Source organism: Peromyscus eremicus, chromosome 7 (assembly GCF_949786415.1).
Source record: "Peromyscus eremicus chromosome 7, PerEre_H2_v1, whole genome shotgun sequence".
In the NCBI taxonomy this organism is placed as follows: Eukaryota; Metazoa; Chordata; class Mammalia; order Rodentia; family Cricetidae; genus Peromyscus; species Peromyscus eremicus.
The window spans coordinates 114391680-114397958 of record NC_081422.1 but is presented as its reverse complement, the minus strand read 5'-3'; positions in this window follow the sequence as shown (position 1 = coordinate 114397958).

Below are 6279 nucleotides of genomic sequence, written 5' to 3'. Positions count from 1 at the left end.
GGGGGAAAGAATACAGAAGAAGAGTGTGGTCAGCCCCTGACTTTAGAAGTACAAAAACTAACTTGCAGGCATTAATATCCAACGCACATCAGCTCCTCTAAATCGAGCCTCTTTGGGAACAGTGCACTCAAACCCAGAGCTCCAGGGACCAATGGAAACTGGACCCTCAACCCCAGCGTCCTCTCCTCAAATGTAAAGCTGTAAGAGTGGATATGCTAAAACTTTAACTAGAGAGCAGTTTTGAAAATAAAACCACAAAGGAGCGTGTGTGTGTTTTTTCTTTTTCTTTTCTCCTGTAGGTCGCTCCACCTGTGAACAGCACAGGGGCACCACAAACCCTCCTCCTCGGAACATTCACCAGACTCGGGCTGGGCTGTACCTCAAAGCACACCAGCAAAGCCGGTTCGCATTGGGGTGTGCTGGTGACTGCCAGCATGCAGTCACCCCTTAAAGATCTGCGCGGTGTCTCCAGCTCCCGGAGCGGAATACCAGCAGACAGCTGTCAGGTCCTGGGAATCAGTGTGGGGACCCGGGAGTTGGCGGGTCCCCCGTATCTGCAGGTCTTGGAGTGCTCCGTGATGCGGTGTCCCCTCCCAGCCAGATGACAGTGCCTAGCTCCCCGGGTTTCGTCTCCTTGCCTGTGGCCCTCTGCTGCGGGAAGCGATGGCCAGTCATTCCCTCCCTGCTCCCTGCCGTCCGCAGCCTGCTCCATCCCACCACCTACGGGTCCAGACCTCACCTGCGCGCTGCGCTCGCTCGCTGCGGGTCGCTGAAAGGCGGCGGCGCCTCCAGGGTGCGGGAATTACGGGGAGTCCGGGAGGCGGGGCGAGGCGGCGTGGGTGGCGCAGTCTGCGGGGACCGCCTCTGCGCTGAGGCCAGGACCTCTTCACCTTCCCTGGCTCCTCCCTCTCACTTCACCCTAGCTGGCCCTGGAAGAGGATGGAGGGGGTCAGCGCCACGTGGGGGACAACCAATCCTTGCCAGCCCCTGTATTAGTTACTACCCGCGTTGCTAAGACAGAATACCTGACAAGCAACTTGAAGAAAAGGTGACTCACGGCTGTAGGGTACCATCCATTACCGCGGGGAGAGCGCGTCGGCAGGAGCTTGAGCAGCTGGTCACATGGCATCTGCAGTCAGATTCCAGAGAGATGAATGCTGGTGCCCAGCTCACTTCCCCCTTTTTATTTAGATCAGGACCCCAGCCTAAGGCATTGGTGCCACCCTCATTCAGGGTGGGTCTTCCCACACCAGTTAGCCCAGTCTGGAAAACCAGTCTCAGACATGCTGGGTTTGTCTCCTAGGTGATGCTAGATGCTATTAAACTGACAGTGTTTATTATCACAGTGTCCCCCCAGGACCCGGCCAGATACCTCTCCACATCTTTAGCTTCTAACTCTCTGGGCAGTCCCCTGAGCCCAAGACAGAAGAGGAGGTGATGTGACCTTGCCCCGCATCCCAAGGGGCCCTGAGAGGGAGTGAAGTACCCTTTCCCAGTCCTCCAACTGTCAAGACAAACAGCCTTTTTAAAGAAGAGTTTTTTTGGCCGGGCGGTGGTGGCACACGCCTTTAATCCCAGCACTCGGGAGGCAGAGCCAGGCGGATCTCTGTGAGTTCGAGGCCATCCTGGACTACCAAGTGAGTCCCAGGAAAGGAGCAAAGCTACACAGAGAAACCCTGTCTCGAAAAACCAAAAAAAAAAAAAAAAAAAAAGAGGTTTTTTTATTATGCTTATTTGTGTGGTTGCCTGCATGAGTTTATGGGTACTGTGTGTGCAGGTACTCATGGGATTTCAGATCCTCTCGAACAGGAGTCATAGGTAGTTGTGAGCTACCATGTGGGTGCTGAGTATTGAACCTAGGTCTTCTGGAAGAGTAACCAGTGCTCTTAACTGATGATCATTTCTCCAGCACCGTTTTTGTATGTTTTTTTTCATTTTTCTTTACTAAGAAATTTTCTACTCACTCCACATACCACCCACAGATTCCCCAGCCCTCTCTCCCAAGCCACCCCACATCCCCACATCCCCCAAATCAAGGTCTCCCATGGGGAGTCAGCAGAGCCCAGCACACTGAGCCTAGGCAGGTCCAAGCCCCTTCCCACTGCACCAACAGCCTCATTTTTGTGTGTTGTTTTGAGACAAGGCTTCCCTATGTAGCCAAGGCTGGTCTTCTACTTATTCCTGCCTTCTGGTGCTAGGTCACTCTTGGGCCTCCATACTTGCTACAAAGTAACTCTGTTTTTCTAGTTTTCCTGTCAAACCTTTTTGGAGGGAAAAATAGGACCAAGGGCCAAGTAGGGCAGGACAAGCCATTCTGAGAGCACACATGATTTCTTGCAGCCCTGTCCAATCTTTCTGCATATGGGGGGGGGGTGTGGATTAGAGCAGAGCACCTAGAATAGTGAGTAGGCAGATGGGTCCCTGGGTCACTTGGGCGCACATTGGGGAGCACAGAGCAATGCAGACACCCTCTCACATGGTAGCTCATAGGTGGTGTTAATACTCAAGGACTTCCTCAGTGGTGACAGAGAGATGTTCTTCCCCATCCGGAGTGTCACTGGGCCAACACTCAGGACAAGAACAGCTTGGAAAAAGTCAAATAGGACAGATGGCAGAATGGTGCAGCTCAGGGACCACAGAGATCCAAAGGACCTCAGAGTCCGTTTCCGGGCCAGCCCTGAGGGCCCCTAACAAAAAGTCTGAGTGGGAGGTTGTCTATTGCCCTTTCTGTTGCCGTGATAAAACACAAAACCAACTTAAGGGAGGAAAGGATTTATGTGGTTTGTACTTCCAGGTCACAGGCCATCAGTGAGGGAAGCCAGGGCAGGAACTCAAGCAGGATCTTGCAGTAGAAATCATGAAGGAACACTGTTGGCTGGCTGTCTCTCAGGCTCATGCTCAGCTAGCTTTCTTATACAATCTAGGACAACCTGCCCAGGGAATGATGCCACCCATAGTGGCCTGGGCCCTCCTACATCAAGACAATCCCCAATAAACATGTCCACAGGTCAATCTGACCTCAGCAATTCCTGGATTGAGGCTTTCTTCTCAAATGACTTTATGTCAAAGTGACAGTCAAAGATAACTGGGGTAGAGGTCTCGGACCACCTCTCCTATTGCTCAGTATGTCAGGAAGGAAGAGCCAAGGGCAAGGTCCTTGGCCTCCCTGCCTTCTCCTAAAGATCTACCAGTTTGCTCCTGTGCAAGTGGGGCTGAAGTCCTTGTGAGACAAGAGAGCCTTAAGACAGGAATTCCCTGCTTTAAGACCTCTGAGCCTAGAGAGGAGAGCCCAAGCCTCAGCCCTGTGGTGAGTGTGTGTGTGTGTGTGTGTTCCCAAGAGGCAGTGTTGGGTGGCGCTGGGTCCCCGCGGTGGGACTGATGCAGGATCAGCACTGGGCAGGAGTGCTTGGCTACATTATGAGACTTACTTTCTTTGAACACTATGGAGCACTGGAACACAACACCTATGGTAGAACCTCAAGTCCCTATGCATCCAGGGGGACAGGAGTCCACTCACCCCAGCTGGCACTGTACCCAGATCTGAGTGAGTTGCTGGGAGCTGTGAAAGCTTCTTGGACCCAGGGACCTTGCAATGCATCTAAAAATAACTGGGTCAGCTTTGCTTTTTGCTTGCCTCAGTCTGCGAGCCTTGTGAGTCCGAGTGTCTTCAACTCTTCCTTTGTTTTCCCAGATTTCCCAGGACAACCTGCTCCAGGTTCAGACTGAACAAACATCTCTGTAGCTCAAAGACTAGCCTAGTCATTCAAAGGTGCTTCCCCATCCTCTGAAAGCATACACACTGGAACGTACATGTGCACGCTGCCTTCACTCAACCTCCACTCGTGAATACGAGCACACACACACACACACACACACACACACAAGCCTTCAAAGTTCTGATCACAAAATAATACAGGTGTTTTCCTTGCTATCAAGGCATGTTAGAAAGCTACAGTGATTAGACAGGATTGGATACAGGAATCTATTAAACTGTCTGAAGAGCAAGAGAGACTGAGCCATGGCAGACTAATGGGTGTGGAGTTCAGACTATCCTGAAGGAGAAGCTGAATGATGTGTTATCCAAGGACTAACACTGAAACTGCTGGCTGGTTGGGAAAGGATCTTAGCACTCATTGTGTCCAAAAATAGATTCTTAAATGGATTAAACATAAATGAAGAATGCAATGTACTAAGAAAATACAGAACTTTTTTTTTATCATTGGGGAGGAACCAACTCTTCCAGCATATGATCAAAGCAAGAACATAAAGCCAATCAAATTGACTCCCCCCACCCCCCAAGCAGGAAAACTGATGCACTGAGAGGCAGCTGGGAAAAGACAGTGCTTAGAGGTGCAAGAACGTGATTGGAGAGCCAGGAAGATGGCTCACAGGGTAAAGGTGATGCTAAGTCTCTTGACCTGAATTCCATCCCCAGGACCCATATGGTGGACGGAGAGAACAAATCTTGCAAGTTGTCCTCTACCCTCCACATATATGTTACATCATGAGCAATCGCCATCCCCCAGACAAAATAAATAACTAAAGAAATCTAAAAAATAATGTCATAGCAAAGAGCTCCCACTACAATATAGAGTGAAGTCATGTTAAGCTGTAGAAAAATAGGAATATCTAAAATAGAAAAGTAAATGACATACAACAGCCAATTAAAAAATATATAAATGGCCAGTAAGTTTGGAAAGAGGCTTGTTTCCACTGGTTTCCTATGGTGATATTTTATTTGTACTGAAATGTGATTTTATTTGTATGTTAATAAACAAAGTTGCCTGGGGTTAGAGCTAATAGCAAGCCATAGCAGAGCTGGGCGTTGGTGGCACACGCCTTTAATCCCAGCTCTTGGGAGGCAGAGCTAGGCGGATCTCTGTGTGTTCAAGGATACAGCCAGCATGGAGACACATGCCTTTAATCTCAATACCAACCATAGAAGACCTGGATGTCTGTACAGACAGGCAGTGACGAGGAGGTCATGTGGTTGGGTTTACAACCAATGAGAAGGCAGAAGAGAAAGTCAATAAAAAGGACAAACAGACAGGAAGTAGCTCTCCTGCTGAAGAGGACAACAGCAGCAGTGAAGGGTAAGGTTTTTAGCTCTGACCTCTTGGGCTTTCATCTTTGCATTGGCTCTGTGTTTCTTATTTAACAAGACCGTTCATCTACAGTTTCCAATGAAAATGTGATCACATATGCGTATGCCAAGTGTCTTAGTTAGGGTTTCTATCACTGTGAAGAGACACCATGACCACAGCAACTGTTATAAAGGAAAACATTTAATCAAGTGGCTTACGGTTTCAGAGGTTTAGTCCATTATCATCATGGTAGGACATGGAGGTGTGTAGGCAGACATGGTGCTGGAGAAGGAGCTGAGAGTTCTACATCTTGATCCGCAAGAAGCAACCGGGAAGACCGACTACTGCACATAGCTTGAGCATATATGAGACCTCAAAGCCCACCTCCACAATGACACACTTCCTCCAACAAGGCCACACCCATCCCAACAAGGCCACATCTCCTAATAGTGCCACTCCCTATGGGCCAAGTATTCAAACACACTAGTCTATGGAAGTCATACCTATTAAGGAAATTCACACTAAGTAAATATACAAATGTGTGTGAGTGTGTATTTGTGTGTGAGCCACCCTACCCAGTTTAAAATCTTAACATCTTCAGACAAGATTTCTTTTGTTTGTTTTGATTTTTATTTTGCTTGTTTGTTGACACAGGGTCTCTACATAGCCCTGGCTGTCCTGGAACTCATTATGTAGATCAGGCTGGCCTTGAACTCACAGAGATCTGCCTGTCTCTGCCTCCCCAGTGCTGGGATTAAAGGCGTGAGCCACCACTGCCCGGCTCCAGGTTTTTTTTTTTTTGTTTTGTTTCTGTTTTTTTTTTTTTTGATAAGAGCTCTTTGTAATGCTGGCTGCCTGGAACTTGCTGTATAAGTCAGGATGGACTTGAACTCAGAAGAATTGCAAATGGCCAATAAATACTCGAAATAGTGTCCAACTTCCTTAGCCACAAGAAAATGCAGAGTAAGGAGGCCTTGATTCCATCTCACCCCAGTCACAAGGACTATTATTAAGAAATAGAACCTTGAGTGACGAGCACTTGCTGCTCTTGCAGAGGACCCAAATTCAGTTCCCAGCACCAGATCGGGCAGCTCACAATGGATTTAACCCCAGTTCCAGGGGATCCCACCCCTTTTCTAGCCTCTGTGAGCACCACCCACACACATAAATAAAACTTAATTTTTTTTTTTTTTAA